We start from the raw sequence: 21,842 nt of genomic DNA, 5'->3' as shown, positions 1-21,842 counted from the left end.
AAAACACTCGATCCTGTCTGGAAGACAGCGTTTGCCAAGAGCGTGGTTCTCCCACATTAAGCAATTATTCATACAGACTTTGATGTGTATTGTCAGACTGACGGCCAGGCAGACTTAAAGCTTCTCTTCGCTCCACTGACTCCATCAACCAAAAACAACTGAGGTTCAGCAGACCACGCAGAGCACCTTACTGTCAATCGCCCACAGCTAAAACAGAATAAGGCTTCACTTAGTAAGCTCTAGTGCCTCAAAAGGCTTTCCACCTGGAAGTCAGTATGGACGTGTATTTTTCTTTTTAGGAAACTCTTGCGTGAAAGGTCCACAAGTAATGAATCTACATGCATGCATACACAGAAACTGCACACCACATCTACAGGGTTAACGCTAAGATATATTTGCTAAGAAGTAGATGTTTGAATATAATCTGTAAGAATTTTTACTTAAGATCAAATCCTTTTGAATCCTCACTCAACCTATACCAACAACAGTCACACTGATTGAAAGCACAAAAAAATGTTATCTATGGAAACATTTTGTGAGCTCAATATCATCGATATTTTCAGATTTCTTGTAACAGAACATTTTTATCCATCTGATGGCCTGCCCACACCAAAACCCTGTATCTAAACAGCTCTGAAAGGATTGTCTTGAAACAGGTGCCCGGCAACTGAATCCTTTTCCTCTAACACCACCCCGAGGTTGACATTTGTGGTTTTGAGTGTCTCGACAACAATTGGATTTCTGTGATATTTGGTGCAGACATTTATTTCACCCTCAGGATGACCTGTAATAACTTTAGTAATGCTCTGAATGTTGGTGCTGTCACCAGGTCCACATTTCTGTTTTTCTCATCTCCTTTGATCAAAAACCGGCAAAACATATTACACCCACACTCGATAAATGTACACGTTTAGCAAACAGCATATCAGCACTGTCCTCGTGACCTGATGTTTAACTGCCACTGAATGTCCTGCTGTATTCGATAAAAACAAATATATTTTAGTGTCTTTCTCTGTATGACGTGCGCAGTAATACAGTGGGGCAAAAAAGTATTTAGTCAGCCACCAATTGTGCAAGTTCCCACACTTAAAATGATGACAGAGGTCAGTAATTTGCACCAGAGGTACACTTCAACTGTGAGAGACAGAATGTGAAAAAAAAATCCATGAATCCACATGGTAGGATTTGTAAAGAATTTATTCGTAAATCAGGGTGGAAAATAAGTATTTGGTCACCTCAAACAAGGAAAATCTCTGGCCCTCACAGACCTGTAACGTCTTCTGTAAGAAGCTTTTCTGTCCCCCACTCGTTACCTGTATGAATGGCACCTGTTTGAACTCATCATCTGTATAAAAGACACCTGTCCACAGCCTCAAACAGTCAGACTCCAAACTCCGCCATGGCCAAGACCAAAGAGCTTTCGAAGGACACCAGGAAAAGTATTGTAGACCTGCACCAGACTGGGAAGAGTGAATCTACAATAGGCAAGCAGCTTGGTGTGAAAAAATCAACTGTGGGAGCAATCATCAGAAAATGGAAGACATACAAGACCACTGATAATCTCCCTCGATCTGGGGCTCCACGCAAGATCTCATCCCGTGGGGTCAAAATGATCATGAGAACGGTGAGCAAAGATCCCAGAACCACACGGGACCTGGTGAATGACCTGCAGAGAGCTGGGACCAAAGTAACAAAGGTCACCATCAGTAACACACTACAACGGCAGGGAATCAAATCCCGCAGTGCCAGACGTGTTCCGCTGCTGAAGCCAGTGCATGTCCAGGCCCGTCTGAAGTTTGCCAGAGAGCACATGGATGATACAGCAGAGGATTGGGAGAATGTCATGTGGTCAGATGAAACCAAAGTAGAACTTTTTGGTATAAACTCAACTCGTCGTGTTTGGAGGAAGAAGAATACTGAGTTGCATCCCAAGAACACCATACCTACTGTGAAGCATGGGGGTGGAAACATCATGCTATGGGGCTGTTTTTCTGCCAAGGGGACAGGACGACTGATCCGTGTTAAGGACAGAATGAATGGGGCCATGTATCGTGAGATTTTGAGCCAAAACCTCCTTCCATCAGTGAGAACTTTGAAGATGAAACGAGGCTGGGTCTTCCAACATGACAATGATCCAAAACACACCGCCCGGGCAACAAAGGAGTGGCTCCGTAAGAAGCATTTGAAAGTCCTGGAGTGGCCTAGCCAGTCTCCAGACCTCAACCCCATAGAAAATCTGTGGCGGGAGTTGAAAGTCCGTGTTGCTCGGCGACAGCCCCAAAACATCACTGCTCTCGAGAAGATCTGCATGGAGGAATGGGCCAAAATACCAGCTACTGTGTGTGCAAACCTGGTAAAGACCTATAGTAAACGTTTGACCTCTGTTATTGCCAACAAAGGTTATGTTACAAAGTATTGAGTTGTATTTTTGTTATTGACCAAATACTTATTTTCCACCCTGATTTACGAATAAATTCTTTACAAATCCTACCATGTGGATTCATGGATTTTTTTTCACATTCTGTCTCTCACAGTTGAAGTGTACCTCTGGTGCAAATTACTGATCTCTGTCATCATTTTAGGTGGGGGAACTTGCACAATCGCTGGCTGACTAAATACTTTTTTGCCCCACTGTAACAGTCTTTGTACATTTGCACCATTGCTTAGACACAGGGTCTGCACTACAAAGTAAGCTCAACATACCCAGGATATCTTCTAGTTATCAGAGTTTACTAAGCCTAATAAATCGTAGAGATTCAAGGAGGGCATAAATTTATGATGATTTATTAAACACGGCAAAATAGCATGTGAGTGCAATCGCCAAAAAGGGGTCTGGTTAGCTTTAAGGGTGATTTACAAAAGTGTTTTCTACGCACATTTCAATATCAAGGGCAAAAAACAGGCTTTTTCCTGGGTTTAATATCAGTGCAATTAGCGGCAAACTGCATGTCGTAAACATTAAAATTGGTTTGCACGCCTGATTTAAATATTCTCCTTCTTATATTTTGTGCCTTGAGGAAGGAGCTGCCTTGTATGGATATGCTAAAGGCTCAGACAAAAAATCTATGAGTTCCCACCTTGTATGTGCAATCTTTTCACTGAGCTCTCTATATAAATAACGACAGTACCCAGTTTACACTACTGCAACATGTTAGTAAATCTGGCCCTTAGTGCTTTAATGAGTAGCCAACTAGTACATGCTAACGGTACAGTACTGTTTGACCATCTCATCATTCTGTTGGCTCTAAAATTAAAAAGGTAGGATGGCTTCAGAAGGTGTAGTAGGTACAAAAGAACAAATAAACAAACTGGTCATTTAAGTCTGCTAGGTGTTGCCAGGCAACCTGATAGGGTTTTAATGTATCAAACATAACTAAAGTTTTGTGGACATAAAATAGATGTGTTGAAATCAAAAAACGATACAGTGCTTTTATCTGCTGTTATAGATGCATAAATGTTTTTTTTTTAATCATTTTAGCTTCTTGCTATAGGTGGCTGCTAGGCTACATGAAAATATCAAAATATCTGACATAGATAAGAATCTTCAGGGGCCTAAGATTCCCAGAATTTTTGGAGGAGGTGTCGGCTAAGCGAACAGACAAAAACAGGTATAGAAATTAGTGTACTGCAGTAAGATTAAAGATATTTAAGCTGCAGTCCATTTACGGTACAGCTCTGGGATCCTAGATAACACATGTATCTGCTGTGCAGAGCTTCTATTTGAAAGGGTGATCCAATCAGAAGAAAGCTGGTTTAAAAGGAGAGCAGCTAAAACAGCTTGTTTCAGACTGCGGATGGTGTGAAAAGCTTCAACAAGGCTCAGTATGAGATAAATAAAACTGCAAATAATCTCTAGTAGTGTGCAAGAATAAATATATGCATAGTAATGAGAATAACTGGTCCCTTTTAAGGTTGACCTCTGCATTTTGTCACACAAAGATGCTTTTTCTGGGAACACTGTAGGAACATGTATGACGGCACTTGTCTCACCAGTAATTTTAAAGCGAGTCTGTATTTGTCTTAAAACCTAAGCGAAGAAAAAAATAGTAGTAGCCTGGGGACATTTCTGCATATTTAATGAGTCTTGTCCCCTGCAGTACCGCTTGTTTAATTCATAGTGCAGATTACCATTAGAAATGAAAAGTTTCAGACAGTTAAAACTGCTCTTGAATAAATAAGAACCTTAATTCCCTGCTAGCAGTAATCTGTGACTTTATACCACCCACTATGCTTTAGCGTTTGGATGCTTTTAAGTATTTTCTGTTTTCTGCTTGCTGCTAGCAGATTTATTTTACAAACAAACATGCCCGAGGACCTTCATTTGCAGAGATGGAGTTTGTCATGTTATTTTCATGATGAAATTAACTGTTCCAACAACTGGTTTGTAAATGAAACTCTATTGATCACACACACAAAAAAAAAAAAACGTATCAAGGCTTAAATGGCTTCTCCGTCGGTTTCTTGCTTGGGCAGCCTTTCCAAGAGTCTGCGATTGTGAAATGAAGCCTCTGAAATCAATATGTGCCAAAGTCAATTTTTGCTCATTATCATCCAGATCCTGGGTGTTATTAGGAGTCAATACCTGGAAAATGCCTTCATCAACAAATACTGGGCTCGCACAAAGTAGCTGTGTTCAACTAAACATCATAATTAACACACAAGATGTCTCTGAGAATGAGCGCCCACGGTCAATGAGAGGAATTAGTATCAGTCTGTCACGTTAACATAGCCAAACTGGGAATGCTTTTCAGGCACTTTCATCAGAACACACAGATTTATTGCGTTTTTAAATGTCCAAATATGGACTTTCTATTCCAATATATGTACGAGAACAATAAAGATGTAAGGAAGTCATTTCAAATACAAACCAGACAAATCCTCTTTAATTGGGCATGTAATTAAATAGTAAATCAAATAACATGAAAAATCAAATCTGTTAACACAGATGCCCTCGGAGCTGAGCGCAGTGCAGCTTTAGAAAACACAGACAAAGGCAAACACGTGCAAACAGAGAAAACACTTTGCCAATCTTGGATAGAAAAAAAAATCGCAGTGTGAGAAAAGGGTCGGAATTTGTTTAGCCAAGTGTTATGAATTCATTCAAGTGAGGATCCAAATGCAGACACTGGAGACAAGTCTAACCTAAGAAAAAGATGAAAGCTGAGAGATGAACTGCAAAACCAAACTGATGGCTTGGCAAGGTATGTTAGGCTTAAAATCAGAGCTTTCAGTATCATTAAAGTAAATATTGTTTCACCTTCACGTCACTAGAGGAACCAACACTGTATACCTTACAGTGAACGTAAAACTGCAAATTTTGCACAGATTCTTTCCCCAACAATATCCAGAGCATGATAAAAATTCACATTACATTCACTAATGAAGCAAAACAATCTGAAATATTACAGAAGTGCAAAATGCACTGTAAAATCACAGGAATTTTCATGCACACAGTAGGTGATGCAGAAATTAATGTTTCTATGTTTGATACTAATCTGCTTGCCAAATTTGTTTTATGTTGCTGGAATTGAAAATTATAGTCATGTTGGAAAAATAAAGTGTGCACTGAGTCAAAAAAGGAAAAAAATCTGATTATGAATTCACAATTCATAATTTTCTGCAGTCAAACGATGCATCAAAACCTCTTTTTTTTATGAGAGCTCACACAGAGCCTGAAGGAACCTGGGTTAACGAAGAAAACTGGCAATCATCGCGATACCCTTTATCTCTGACTGGCATTTCAGGTCTTATCAAGCCAGGTAAGGCAAAGCAAGTCTGGCTATGTTGAACTTCATAGTATAACCCTCTGGTATAAACAAAACTAAACCCACTGAGGCACAAGGAGGTCAAAGAGAAGGTAAAACACACAAACTGGCTGGTGTAGAGAAGAGAAGCACAGGAAAAATAGCACCTGAAACAACTGAATGCTACAGGATACTTGGACTGTGTGCCGTGCAAATCCTGAAAGAAAAAACAAAAAAAGCTTCAGTTTATTTATCAGTTCATTTAGCAGATGGTGGCTAAACAAATGCCACACTCATTAAAACTGCAGTCTGGCATTTGCTGTGTGAAATAACACCTCTGATCTTGTTCTTGCACTGAAATTAATGCTTCATTTTGTTAAAGGCCTTTTAATGTTGACAACACTGCCGTCAGGTCAGTTTGTGTGTTGGAGAAATCAAAGCTACAACCAACACGTTCTCACTCCCTAAGCGTAATCCCATGGTCCTCTGTGCTCAGATGGGAGTCTGATGGCTTTGTGTTTCCCTGATGAGCATCAGCGATAAATAGAAATTCTTTGTTTCCTGTGAGTTGCTTGCAACTTTACCAAGCCTACATTTGAATTTATACTTGCTCTCAGCCTGTTAAACCCACCAGGACTGCAGTAGAAATAAGGAAACCTAAAGCTGTCTTTTAAACATTAATTTAGTGGATTATACTTGATCAGAATCTCCCGCAGGGCTCTCATAATGATAGAGTTGTGATATTGATGAATCTGATAACTCACACAGTCGGTATTCATGACAGCTTTATTTCCTGGCTTTGAATAAGCTAAACTTTATTAATGTAAAGTAACAGATCCTGTCCAGTCTTACTGGCCAAAATATTGAACACACACATTCATCGAGTGCTTTTAACTTAACTACCGTTCGATGCGTTTCCGCTCTCACACACACTCACGCCGCTGTTTCATTTGCAGCAGCTGTGTTACTTTCATTCTATATTATGTGTTTAACATCATCTTATTTTTCTTTTATTTAAGTTTTATATTCCCTTAAAAAATCTCCTGCTCTGCTGCAAGTGCACTTATTAATGTTGTTTATTATGTTATTTATGTGAAATAAATGTCCCGTTAAGCATTTCTATAGCAGTGGTTGTTTTCCAGCTTCAAAACACTTGGAGGAAATCCTCTATCAAGTTTGTCTCTCCATCACTGAGCTTACTCTGGTGCCACAACAACAAAGTAAAGCCAAAGTTGTGACCTACTGGCCTGTCTTTTTTTACTTTTTGTTGTTGTTTTGTTTGTTTCAAGGCTGTCGGCTCAGGTCAGGGTGCAGAAAGACATGGTTGGAGCCTGGTCAAATGTCACAGGAATGAAAACTATCAAGCCGCTTCAGCAGTACACTGACACCCTGCTCCTGGACAAATGTGTCTGAGTGGAAGGACTTTTAGTAACTATTAAGTGTTGGCTGGAGCCCATGTAGACGCGTATGTGTTTTATGATTACACATCTATACAGCACAGAGAGTCAGATGTACTCTGGATGCCACCAAGGATCTAAACTTTGATTTAACACAAAGGTGTCTAACCTCTTATGAAACAAGTCAAGCCTGTCTGAGAAAATCTACAGAAATGTAAAAGCTGATATATGATAAAAGGCATTTCTAAGGTGGAGCTGTAAAACAGAAGCTGTTTGCAAGCAGATCAAAAGCTGATCATCTGTCATTACTGGTCTGCTCTTTGACTTGATGAGTTTCATGTCATAGAAAAAAAGACTGATACAAACTTTGCTGCCAAGCTCAATTTTCATCTTCTGCAGTTGGTTTACTTTAATTCTAGCAGCACACTTTAGAAATTGACCTTCATACCAAGTGTTGCCCTCGAGTTTATTGCAATGTTATTTTTCAGTTTGAGAATCTCATTCTCAACAACACAGCTATCCAGGTATCAGTACTTGGACCAGATAGGAAACACAGATAACTGATGGTAAAAATGGTAGGCCCTCTGACCACCACCAGTAGGCTATGGGTGAAGTGTCTTGCCCAAGGACACAACGACCAAGACTGTCGTAGCCGGAGCTCGAGCCGGCAACCTTCCGATTACAAGACAAACGCCCAACTCTTGAGCCACGACCGCCCTGATAACAGGCACAATCAATGCAAAGTCAGTAAAATGCCTCATAAATATAAAGTATTTCCCCTGATGTTAAAGTAATGGAACTACATCACTTCCAGCTCAATTTTTCTCTGATTGAGTTCATAAAATAATTACTGTCAAGCTCTAAGTTCACCACTGGTTGTCATGGACGTGTGGATATTCTGCATATTTAGAAAATTTAGGAAAGTCTTTGAATTCAGGCAACCGCTCAGTGAACTACTAACAACAACAACAATAGATGTGCTTAGCCATTAGATATATGTGTGCAACAACAGATGTGTGCCTTCATCATATGTCTCCAACAGAATAACTACAGTAATCTCTATAGACATCTGGAATAGATGAAACAGCCTTTATTACAGTCTTTCATGTCTAAAATCTTAATACACTGTGCTTGCTTGTGAATGATAAAATAATCATTAGACTGGTCCAGAAAGTCTTTGAGTGTATGACCATTTTAGTGGGGAAATCAATCCTGTAGGTTCTGATACGGCTTGATGCCAACCCTTTGTTGAAACTGCAACATTTACACTGAAGTAAGACAGAGCCTATGGATTTTAACATGGCCCTCTTGAGCACACTTCCATATTTATATTCTCCTTTGACTGTAGCAGAGCAGCTTTGGATCATTCACGGTGAAAATAATCCTTATTACGGTAACTGTATCTTATACTGGTCTTTGGTCCCCTCAGCTGCTCCACTTTCTGATTTAGCTCTTCTTCCTTTAAAACACCCACCAGAACGAGCCAAGACAAGTGTTTCAGTTACTTTTTAACCTACTCACACTGTGTAAACAGGCTTAGTAGGAGTTTGAAGAAAAAAGGTGGTACAAAGACAAAACCCTATGGACCTGCGAACAGACACAAGTCAATAACACCATAATACGAAACATACCCAAGACGCAAATCTTTGACAGGAGCCCATTGTTCCAACTGTTAAAAAATGTGGTTTAAAATGATGAATTGTCCATTCATGTTTATTTATCCATACTCTTCCGCTTATCCAATTCAGGGTCACGTGGGTGGGGGGAGCCCATCCCAGTTACAATAGGACCAGCCTGTCACAGGGCTAACACGTGGATCTGTTTTTTTCTTATTTTCTAAACGTTTAATGCATATTATGGCCTACAAAGACCACCATCAGTTTGTGCACAGTGCACTCTGGCTCAGTGACGTACACTGGGTGCACTCTGTCCTTGAACAATAGTTATAATCTATGCAATGAGAGAGTAGTACTGCATTTCCAGTCAAAAGGGGAAAATAAAGAAGATTAACATCAGTTTTTACAGTTTTCCTGTCAATATGAAGAGGAGAAAGAGTGGGAAGATGTTCCAAAAGACCATTGGCTGTGTTCGTGGCCTTTTTGTCCCAATGCATCTGATTCATTTAGTCGACTCATAAACGCTGCTGGTTTTAAACAGTGATTACAATTAAACGTACTGCCTGCAATTTTTCTCCCACAAGGAATCGAAACATCCTCAGATAGCAAGTGAAAAACACAAAGAAATGCAAAAAACTGTAACGTCTCGCATCTTTATTGAGCTCTCAGGGGTTAGGTTTGCAGATCTCTTCTCCAATATGCCCATATTAACAGTTAAATAAATTCATTTCATTATTGTATTACTTACTTACAAGGCCCTATTGTACATGACCAGGGTCCTGCTTACAGCATCTCTATTCCACAAGTTGGCCTCCTCTGTTCATCAAAGCAGGGCCTTTTAACTGTTCCACATTCTGAATTTAAAGCCAGATGTGATCACACTTTTGAGGCTGTAGCCCCCAAACACGAGCATTTCTCAGCTTGGCTGTATCTGGGTTGTTTTTAAGCTAAAATTAATTTCAACGTTTTTCTTAATCTTTCACCCGTTGTTTTTGGCTATAGTTCACACCAAATGCTTTCTTGGAATAAAGTTATTATTATTAATATTAATACTACTGTATAGACACACTGGTTGCAACCATATGGCAGCAGGCAGATGCTAGCCAGTAATTATGCAACATGTTTATATGTGAACATGAAACAGACTTGAACAAGAAAATAGAGAAGAACTATAATATTGTGGTGGACGCTCATCTCTGAAATTACTGTTAGTGGAAAAGGTTATACCTCTAAGAGCTGCTGACAGAAGATCCCATTGAGTTTTTTACTTCTGTGGCCATCTTCAGTTTGATGTACAACCTGAGTAAAGTTCAGTCTGTTTTCTATGTTTACATGTTCGTCATGCAGATAATAACAAGTTCAAATATCTTGCACGCTGTTGTTTATTTCAGAATGACTTTGAAAACTTTTGAGCATGCCATCCAGTGTAATATAGCAGGTATATAAAATAAGAGTGAGACAGCAAACTTTGCTCACAGTTTTCCATTACATACCAATATCAGAGTTAATGAGTCCAATGAGCCTTCGGAGACCTGTATTATTGATGCTGAAATGCAGCTCTGCTACGCTATCGGTTAACAAGAGATGTGAGCTATCTGTCACAGCACATTTCCTTGGGTCGAATTCAGAAAGCGGAGGCCAGATTGATACAAATAACTACTGTTTCAATTATTCAGGCTCATCACGGCAAAATGAAGATTGTTCTGACTTTATTACACTGCACTGAGACTGAGGATCAAGGATGAAAGACAGGATGCATATTTAATGCTTGAGCATGACTTTTTTTTAACCCCTTATAGTACTTTACCTTACGTTAAGTTCAAATGAATCCTGTCTCCTAGAAATAGTATGTACATACAGCTATTTTAAACATATAGACAAGCGGCAAATTAAACGGGGGGGAAAAAAGTCCTGTAAGCGGAAAGTGGTAAGTTGACTGTGAAAACCACTGCATGTGTTTTTTCATCATTTTCAAACTCATTAAACCATATGGATGGGAGGGATGGTCGTTCTGCAAGAGACCACCCTCATCAGGATAGAAATGTTTCATCACAGAACAACTGAAGCAAAAGGCTCTGTGAAATATGAGAGAATGATATCAAGTGAAAGCTCTCAGTGCGTAGTACGAGGTAATCAAATGCTCTTGCCTCAAACCCAGCTAAATCCCACACTGAGCCGCTTTCACAACATGGTCTGTTGGCAAAAAACCTCTGAGCACCACATCCCTATGCATCTATGTCCAAAGCAAAACCAATCAAAAGACATGAAGCAGTCATGTGACATTTACCAGGTCAAGTTTCATTTGTAGGTTTGTTCAGACTGTTATCAAATGGTGCTTATTATTTTGTTTATTATTGTTTCATTATAAAGTGTGCTTTTATTTTCTATTATTTCATGTGTACGATTCTGTTTCTATCCTTTGTGATGTTCCAGCTTCATCTTTTATCTTACATTTTTCAACTGTTTTCTATGTCTTGTCAAAACTGGTGTCCTTACCTGTCCAACAACCTTTAATCTAAAATAAGAGTTCACCGGAGAGGCCCCAGGCACTTGGGATAGAGACTCTTTTGGCCCAGACACCCATGGGGAGAAAATATGCAGGTAAGAAACACATTTTTTGCTCTTAAAATGTTTTGCTTATTAAGGTGTGAAATAGTTTTCTTTCCTATCACCTCAGGTAAAAGTTAAATTGTTATTTTTTTGTTGGCCTAACCAAACTTGCCATGCTAAGCTATATTTCTATCACTAGGACAGAACTTCTCCAGTGGCAGCTGGAAGCCTACTAACAAGGAAATACCTACAGAAAAAGTCAAGCATTAAAACAGTATGAAAGTTACCCATGTGTAAATATAGGCTGTTTATCTAAGTAATGAAGAGGCCCGTAATTACAAGTGGTTTCTGCAAAAAAGCACAGGAAGGAAAAAGTGGGTTTCACTGCAAAAGGGAATCAGATTTGTTGCAAAATCAATTATTTGAATTAATTACTTTTTTTTTTTGATAATAAGACATTTAATACAGCGACTAGTAACCTTTTCATTGAAATGAAAGTGAACTTATTGAACCTGAACATTAAGCTTGATTTAAAAAAATGCTTATTCAAAACAAAACCTAGAGGTTTTTGCATATGAAGTCTGATTCGCTGCGTCTGCCTCAGTCTGAGGGGACATGTGGACCCAAACATTGTAGCCAAAGGCCCCATAGCCAAAGCATAACGTCTTCTTGACCTAACTGCAGGAGTTGAGTATTATTTTTTCCTCATTTTGCCACCTATCCATATGTACTGTAACTCCAGCTGAATTCTGTTCTTACTAACATAATAAGGAAATAAGGAAATAAGAAAATACATGTTAAGTGACATATTTGGAGAGTCATAGAAATAAACTGAATTCGACTAAAGAAGAGAGGGACCATCTGCCTTGCGCTCAGCACTCAGTTCAAAAGCATCTCTGATGATGTGGGGGTCCATTTGGGCAGCTTGCACATCTGGAAGAATACCACCATTACTAAAAGGTTAATACAGCTTTTAGAGCAATATATGCTCCCATCCAGATTATGTTTTTTTTCTCAGGGAAGGCCTTGCATATTTCAGCAAGAAAATGCTAAACTACATATTGCATCTACTACAGCAGCATGGTTTTGCAGTGTAAGAGTCTGGGTGCTGAACAGACCTACCTGCAATGTAAACCTTTTGCCAACTGAAAATATTTGGCACATCATAGAACAAAAAATAGAAACAAAATAATTAGTATAGCTTTGAGGAAGACAGAATAAAGCAAGTTGTAGCACAAGAATGTTAAAAAAAATAAGCAGAAGGGTTGTTTCTTTTGCTTTTCATTTAACGTCTTAATCATATTTGGTATTGTTTCTCAAAATATGCAAAGAAACTGAAGTTTTCAGGTAAATGCAATAAAAAAAATCCCATAACATGTGATATAAATAAGCAAAACACAAGTGCACAAGTATAAGCGCATGTACAGTAGTTTTAACAATGATATGTTACATCACTATTGTACGATCATTGCTTGCTCTTCTACAGAAAAGTCCACAGCAACTTCAGAAACAACATGTTGATTAATTTTTTAACAAAACCTCAGTCTTTACTGAACCCTAATCAAAGTGCTTTTGTTTCCTTTGTTGCCAAACCACAGATGGGATGTGAAAACTGAACTCTGTTGGCAATCTTACAGCTTGAACACCCACCATCCCCTCTGACAGCCTTGCAGCACTCGTTCCAAAAAACTTTGCCTCTGAACAGAATCCAGACAGCAGTTACATTTGTAAGCAGAGCATAATTGGGAAAACAATTTAGTAATATATAAATACAACAAGACAGTGTTTGTGCACCTTCTGCTCGGGGATATTAAAAAAAATGAAATAAAATATCTATTTTCGTGCCTTGGAGGGACTGTTGTTGTGATTTGGCACTATATAATTCAAACTGAATTGAATACCAAGCAGCTTCTTTACAGGTGCATTCGTCCAAGAAATGTGCACTTTAGGTTACTCAAGGGTACAATTTCCCCCCCGTTTTAATCTGCAAACCAGAGTCGAGTTTTTGAAAATTAGCTTGCACTAGTTTGGTGTGAAAATAGTGAGGCTGACCAGTGACATCTTTGCCGGCTTAATCCCCAGACTCAGCAGGAGGCACTAATCCAGCTGGGAACTTGTTTACTCGGGAGTAGATTATTTAGACATCATGTACACCATGTAACCCTTGAGCAATGTATCAAGTGGCTTCAAGGGGATTGCACTGCGGCTGACTCTGTCCACTACAAGAATGCAGTTTGAAAGCTAATGAGCATAAGAAGTGAAATTGAAAAGAAAGTCTCCTGGATGCATTTAGGTCAACCTTTTACATTCTCAACATCCAAATTTTGACACTTCATTTATATTTACAGAATATTTTTGTCATCTTCATTTCACAGAACCGCCATAGCACAAAGAAAGTTCACACATCTGCGGAGCGTTTAGCGAAAGTGCAGGAAATGAATAAAGATTTCAAATGGAGCCTTTTTCAGACAATATTTTTTGTCCCCTGCTCTCTACCTGCTGCGTCAGCTCATCCACTGTGTGAAAATATGCAGAGGTACAAAATGTTCGACTCCGTAAACAGCATTAAATCATATGTGAAGAGGCATGCAAGGTTGGCTACCTGCAGTTTGATAAATAAAATGAAAGCAAAGATGAAAGAAAATTGCAGCGTGTGACATAAAAGCCTGTGAAAGTAAAGTCGAGGAATCTATGAAGGCAACAACCACCCAGCAGTGTTAGAATGTGATATTAAAGCATGTGATACACGCTTACAAAGCGTGTAAAGGATATAAATGATTGATATTCTGACACACATGTATAAAATATGGAGATGGCATCTATCTATCTATCTATCTATCTATCTATCTATCTATCTATCTATCTATCTATCTATCTATCTATCTATCTATCTATCTATCTATCTATCTATCTATCTATCTATCTATCTATCTATCTATCTTATTCAGTCTTTTAGCTGTAGTTTAACCTTCAGTTCCTCACAGACCCCTGAAGTCCTGCCTTCAAGCACTTATTTAGCAGCTGATAAATGGTTAAATAACATTAGTGTCACTGGCTCCTTTTACCATTTTGATTAGGTGGAAGTTAAAATGTCAATATTTGATGGAGTTTTTGAAATCGCCCTCTGGGCTGACAGTAAGGAAAATGACAATGTATTTTAAAATTCTCCCAAGTGTCCCTCACCTATAAAGGCCAAGGTTGTTCAAACCCCCTTACAGCTTTGCAGATGTTAACTAACTTTTTTTTTTAAAGACACATATGAGAAGGTTGTGTGTTTTAATTCCTTTGGGGTTGGGTTGGGGCATTTCATTGTGGAGTTTGTATGTTTTCACCATGCCATTCACCTGCTGTTGTAGGCTCACTCACTGGTAGTCTGGCTTCCTTCCCACCTCCTGCAGACTTGCTTTTTGGGTTAATTGGTGATTCTAAATTGGCCATAGGTGTGAATGTGAGCTTGCAGGCTTCTGTATTTCTGTGTTAGCCCTGTCAGAGACTGGAGAGCTGTCTAGGGTGTACCCTGCCTCTCGCCCCATGATACCTGGATAAGCTCCAGCCCCCACCATGAATTGTATAGTTATAGCAAAATAGATAGATAGGATAGATATAGATTTAAAACAACAGCCGTTAGAACCATCAATTAAACTGCGACTAATAGTTGGTTTTATCTTATCTTATTTTATATAAAAGCCATCTTTTCCAGCTTGTTAATGGAGTCTGGTTTGTAGTCTGAAAACCACAAACTCTTATCTGGTAAAACCTTTCATATAGCTTTGGCGTTAGCATAGTTGGGCACAAAGTTGTGTATATTTGCAGGCTAACAATTAAGAAAAAAGAATCATTTTATTTCTGATTTTAGGATGGTTCAGCCTTCTGCGTCTCCATGACTGTGACTGTGAAGGCTTTTCACTGGGAGTCCACAGTGAACGAGCCAGTGGAAAGATTTGCTTTCACAGAATGAAGAAGAACAAGTGCCTTCACTTCCCTTTAAATGTTCGACAGACTTATTGAAAAAGAAAAACATGAATGATTGCAGTCGTAAAAGCGGGAGCACTGGAAGCTTCACTTTTTTGACAAAAAAGACCACTTATTGCAGAAGCTTTATTCACTGCATCTTTAAATAATGGCAGGTATGAGCCAAAATATGATGACTGTTTGTCACCAATTCTTAAAACTAATGCCTGGGCGCTTTTCAAAATGCATCTGAATAATTTAAATAGAAAAAAAAATCCCATGGTAAGTGAATTCAATGTGTTGTGAGCAAAGCTATTTTTTAAACGAATGGCGCGTCAATTTGAGATGCGTTTCTATTTTTCTACATTAAGGTGTTGACAATTTCAGTTTGACTCCTTGCACAAGTTGACTTTGCAGCACTGGAGGGAAAGGATTACTGAGATCAGAATAATAGCTCTGACTTATTACCACGTGCATTTCTCTTTTCACCTCAGCGTGGTTTGCCATCTAGAATCTGGCCATCACAGCCAATTACTACTTGTATGGCGTACCACTGCGGTCTCTGGGAGGATGTGAGGTCCCTGCCCATTGCAGTTCAGTAGCAGGATGAAAAGGCTTTCTTGTGTAGCTGAGCATCTAGTTAATCCATCTCCTCCTTCCTCATCTTCTCCTTACACTACATGGCACTACATGGAGCTTAAAGAGAGGAAAGCTTAGAGCGGTTCAGACATGATGCAACATTAGACACATTCAGGGGCCCGTTCTTCGTACGTCGCTTACTACATCCAAGATCAAATGACACATCCAAGATCAAATCATCGCGCTAACCGTGAGCTCGCTAATCCGGTTCCCCGAACACACCTGCTGTTGACGATTACTACAGCTGGACGCAGGAATGTGACATCACTGGGCGTCGTAAAAGGGGCTACGCATCGATAGTAGAAACATTGATCGGCAACCCGCTGATTGGTCGGCGAAAATGTCGAAGGGGCGTGCTCGGTATTTTCCGGCAGCAGAGCAAGAACTCTTGAGTGAGGGATTTCAGGAGTTTCAGAGTTTAATTAAAACGCAAGAGAACACTGCAAAGGCTGCAAAAGCAAGGAGAGAGGGCTGGCAGAAAGTTGCTGACAAATCAAACTCGTAGGTAATTTAATAATAATAATAATAATGGATTGGATTTATATAGCGCTTTCCAAGGCACCCAAAGCGCTTTACGATACCACTATTCATTCACTCCCACATTCACACACTGGTGGAGGCAGCTACGGTTGTAGCCAGGCTGCCATATCGCGCCATCGGCCCCTCTGGCCAACACCAGTAGGCGGTAGGGTAGATCTATCATATGACACTATATTGTCCAATATCATATGGCATTATATTATATTATAATATGTTATATTATATCCCCTTTCACATTAGAGCCACAACAGGACCCACAAGAAAATGGGAACAAGTAAAAGTGGAATACAGGAGTATTCTACAGAATGGTAATATTTATCTCTTAGATTGCTTTGCGTCTCTTGGCAAGGTAATACTGGCCTGTAATACTCTGTTAGTTTGTTCATAACAGCAACCAAGAAAAGGGCAGAGGAAAAAAAGACAGGTGGTGGTCCTGCACCCCCTCGTCAACAAGTTGGTTAAGTAAATAATACCCTCACGGGAAAATCGATATCTCTCTATGAGCACACTGTCGCGCTGAGCTAAAGGATCCTGTCTATCCCACAATATACGCTGAATTCTGAGGACTCTCCTTATCAATCTTGCACCTTCCGCAATGGGCTGCTCGCGTATACGGACAGGACATGGCTGCGACAGACTTCCCAAATCCACCTTCGCTTTTATAGCCGTGGTCTCTCATCTTGATTACACGAAGTAATTTACAATTACTACTCTGAAATATGAATTACATCTGTAATAATCACATACATGTAATAGAATGTTAATAGTACATTTCCCTTTTTTAGGAAATGACCTGTATGTATCTGTGTGAAATCAATAAATGGATCAGGTGCTGCATTGTCTTTAGTTACATTGATAATATTTATTTATGGTGAAACAGTGGTGGAATATCGCTGTTGCTTTCGTATAAATGAAGCGGACATACCTGCGTGGCCGCGATCTAATCCTGTTTACATAAAGTGAACCTGCTCCCGAGCAGGTTTACGCTTACGGCTCTGTTGCTATGACAGCAAGTCCCGGATGAGCTTCGGGGAACCGACTGATCCAGGATCACGCGAAATCGTCAACAATCTAATCCGGCTAACCTACTTAGCGAGGTACGAAGAACGGGCCCCAGGCCATTTATGATGTATGTGCTGCACACGGTATCACCACATCGCCACATCTTGCCCGGAGAGAGAAGTTGCCATCACTTTTGTGACAGTGCATGACTTTCCGAACATCAATCTCAAACTATCTCATTCAATTTCCACCCTCAAAGCCATTTCGGTATATGCATTTAATATGTATATAAAGCAGAATGGGACTCACAAGACTCTCAAGGAGGATGAAATCGCCGATTGTAATGCATTACTCATTTCCTCTGTGGTGCTGGACCTACATGGAGACAGCTCTAATATGGACTGATGTAGCATACAGATAAAAATCAAAGAATGAAGCTCCATTTCACAACAATGTCTCCCGGGCAATATTCAGGGAGAGCAGTGGAGGCATTGCTAAAGGTGGAGAGGAGGCCGTACTGAGAGTGAAGTGTCCTTGAGTCAGACTGGGTTACAGCCCTCCATGTCTAATTACCACATTGAGACCATGCTGCTTGGTTTGACACCTCTCTCTGCGAAGAGAGGTGTCTCAACACGAACACTGACACTTTGAAAAGGTAAAAATACTCCCATCATCAGAAAAACCTGGAAACAGGTTCTATCAGTGGGACTGCAGCTTGACATATTTACTGATTTGAATTTTGGCATTTTGGGTCTTTTGACTGGCTGGAAAAGTCCTCAGTTTGAACCTGCTGGTCTGCATTTTTCAGCCACCATGTATTTATTTTCACTTGTTTGTCCATTCATGTTTATCTAGTGTCTTAGTAACAGCATATGAGCTACATAATGTTATTATGTCTACCACATATCAAAGGGTCATCAAAAATAAGGTAGCATATTTTTGCAGGCGCTTGCAAAGAGTTGTGTTAGTGTTAGCAGTGTAATCCAGTTGTTTCTGTCCTGGATGCACTTTCCACTTTACCATCCTGCTCTTGCTCTTTCGTGCAATAAAAATAAAAGTGCTTCAATTCAATTCAATTTGATTTATATAGCTCTAAATCACAACAATAGTTGCTTCAAGGCGCTTTATGTTATGTAATACAAAGAAAATAGAGAAAACCCCAACAATCATATGATTATGATGATCATATCTCCACTCCTCAAAGGCTGCATTGGTGTTGCTGATTGTAGTGTCTGTGTGGAAGAAGAAGGAAAAACATGTCTGTTTGATGTCTTTTTTGTTCTGTCCACCAGGAATTCAGATAACCGAGGAACCTTTGTAACGCAAGTAACAACATAACTGTAACTGTAACGTAATTACTGAATTTAGTACAGCAACACATTATATTGATATGTTACTATGTGATTACTTACTTGGTAATGCGTTACACCCAGCACTGCTCACCAATTTACACTTTTTAACCACAGACTGTAAATAAAAGACAGAAAAAGTCTCTTTGACAACTGTGATGTGAAGCCTTACTGTTATCCTGTGGCAGGTGTTGTGTTTTTGTTTTATTTTTGGTGCCAGAGTGATACCAATATTCAGATGGGAGAGTGCAGCCCTAAGTTACCTGTAGAGACTATAGATGCAGCTTGCTAGTCAAGTTAACACTAAGCTTATGCACGCAGATACCTGCACAGACAGCAGGTCACTTAACAATCATACCGGCCATGTTGAAGAATGACACTGTTGTGCAAAACTTTAGCACCCTTTAAACATACCGTTTGATGCTGTAAAGCTGGTCATTATAACACCAGAGTCCATGGGGATTGACTCATTTTAGGACCAGGCCTCAAGTGGCCTGTTGAAGAAATGCGGTTTTTACCGCCTCTTTTTTTGACTTCCTTTTCCAGCGTGGGAGGTTGCCTTTGTTGTATCTTGTTTGTTCCATCCTCCTTTCATCCTGTATGCTAAGCTAAGAAGCTGCTGGCTGTAGTTTATATTTTGCAACTGGATAAAAGAGTAGCATCAATTTTCCCATCTACCTCTTGGCATGAAAATTAATAAGCGTAACCAGGCTCAATTAAATTGCACTGCAGCTGGCTGGCTTTAACAACCTTTTGATTCTGTATTGTGAGGAAAGCGATGGCCGGTAGGCTTGTTTATCTTATTGTGCTGTTATTTATGTGGCTAGAAACAAAATATGTAGAAATCATGCATAAGGTGGGCTGGTACAGGAACATCAAGTGGGCTAGCTACAGTAGCTTAGAGGGTGAATTCTGTCTTTATTCGAACATTTTAGCATTTCAAAAGTAGAGGAAACCCACTCTGAACTCTATTTACATGCACTCATTGGCTACTTTAGTTGGTATGCTACCAGGTTGGTAGATGAAGGTGCTGGAAGGACTCTTGAGAGATTTTGGTATCATGTTGACATGGTAGTTGCTTCAGATTAGTCAGCCGTACATCCTATTGGTTCAAGAAACCAGTTCGATATTATTTGAGCGTTGTAACATGGTACATTATCCTACTGGAAGTAATAATAATAATAATAATAATGGAATGCATTTATATAGCGCTTTTCGAGACCCTCAAAGCACTTTACAATTCCACTATTCATTCACTCTCACACACTGGTGGAGGCAATCTACAGTTGTAGCCACAGCTGCCCTGGGGCAGACTGACAGAAGCGAGGCTGCCATATCGCGCCATCGGCCCCTCTGGCCATCACCAGTAGGCGGCAGGTGAAGTGTCTTGCCCAAGGACACAACGACCGAGACTGTCCGAGCCGGAGCTCGAGCCGGCAACCTTCCGATTACAAGACAAACTGCCAACTCTTGAGCCTTGATCGCCCTCACCGGAAGTGGTGATGTTGGCCGTGTTCTTGGCCAATTACCTAAGGATTGTAGTAAATAAATTCCACCCTCAATGTCTCAAACACAGCCTGTAGAATTTATCTACTACCTCTAAGAGAATGTACTCCTTAATCGATACATTTCCACAGATATGCAACTTTAAAAGTGGTAATTGTGATAAGTGGGACTGGATACTATACAAGTGCATAGTTCCAAACATATACTAGGCTTGATTTGTTGACTAAAATAGCATTTTCATTAATCTACCTTAAGCAGCTCCTTAAAACCCGCATGTGGTGCAAAACTGTAGAATATGATTTACTTGTGGGAAAAACAACCAACAGAATCTACAACTGAGAAGTCAGTTTAGTATCGTACAAAAGCTTTTTCTTGGTTTAATTTCGCATTGACTTGCCAGTGACATTTGAGTCCAAGCCAAACCAATTTCAGTGTTTTTTGTTCAACACCACATTCTAACATTTGCTCCATGAAGAGAAAGGGAAGTATAAAGTGTAAAACTACTCGTGCAATAACACACAGCCTCGAGCCCCAGACCACAATGGGATGAGTGGCACAGCAGGCTGGATATCTCTGATTCAGTCTCTGTGTGTATCATCTGAGCCCGACAGCTTTCCTAAAGCTCCACTTTGCCACGAATTAAGCCTTAATATGACTCTTCTGTCTATTGATTTGTTAGCCATGCATTTCCTGTCCTGCTTTGATGTCATTGTGGTGTCAGTGTATGGAAGATTCCAGATAAAATTATAGAGGGTTTTAGCTTTTAAGCTTGTTATTTCAGGGGATTATTCGGCTGCAGTTGAATTAACATTTTTATTCTTTTTTTGGGCCACAAACTGGATTATGTGACTCTGCTGCAGAGGCAATATCAAATGCCCATCGCTGATATGCTCCTGCCATGAATCCACTGCGGAGGAGATCTGTGCCGATTGGGTCTAGGGAGAGCTCTGTGTAAAAGATTTTTCCAGCCTGGCACACAAACTCAACAACATAGTAGAGTAAAAAAATGGACCTTTGAGTCAGGGATCATATTCACCAAGTGTAATACAAAAAGATTATTGTGTATACATTCTGCTGCTCTCTGCATTCAGTAAGTTCTGACTTTATATTACTGCTTACTGACTAACCAAACTTAAAATGTCCTATTGTTTTGGCTCATTGTTTGTGAAGTATTTTAAAAAAGGCTTGGGTTTCTTTTGACCCGCAGGGACCCTATCACAGCTTGCTACGAGGAGCTGAACTTCTGCAAGAAAATAACCCCCGCCTGTGTTCAACAGACTGGATGTGGTCCACTGGTCCCGCTGCAGAGCTCAATACACTCCACATGGGAGCAGCGAGCCATGGTGCAAAACACAAAAATACAATACAAACAAAAGGCAGATTAATGGCTGGGTTAATCGCAACTCAGAGATTTGTACTCATATTTGTGTTCGTATTTTCTCGCTCAATATTTTATACCCAGTGTAGATCTTTTCTGACAACCACAGACGTGCATGTGAGCGGCAGCTGGGATTCAGATTCCCTGTTCTTATATAATAACGCCGCTGC

General features: G+C 39.9%; 1 protein-coding gene and 1 long non-coding RNA gene across 2 annotated transcripts in view; one reads left to right on the top strand and one right to left on the bottom strand.

Moving 5' to 3' along the window:
- hs6st3b (heparan sulfate 6-O-sulfotransferase 3b) overlaps nt 1-21,842 on the bottom strand; it is an 85,962-nt gene that overhangs the window by 32,906 nt on the left and 31,214 nt on the right. The window lies entirely within an intron of this gene.
- Nucleotides 16,016-17,550, top strand: LOC145421142 (uncharacterized). Its single transcript, XR_013902448.1, has 2 exons — nt 16,016-17,385; nt 17,417-17,550. It is a non-coding gene; the product is annotated as an uncharacterized LOC145421142 (long non-coding RNA).

The sequence above is a fragment of the Astatotilapia calliptera genome, chromosome 16 (assembly GCF_964374335.1).
Source record: "Astatotilapia calliptera chromosome 16, fAstCal68.1, whole genome shotgun sequence".
In the NCBI taxonomy this organism is placed as follows: Eukaryota; Metazoa; Chordata; class Actinopteri; order Cichliformes; family Cichlidae; genus Astatotilapia; species Astatotilapia calliptera.
This window is presented reverse-complemented; position numbering and strand designations above follow the sequence as displayed.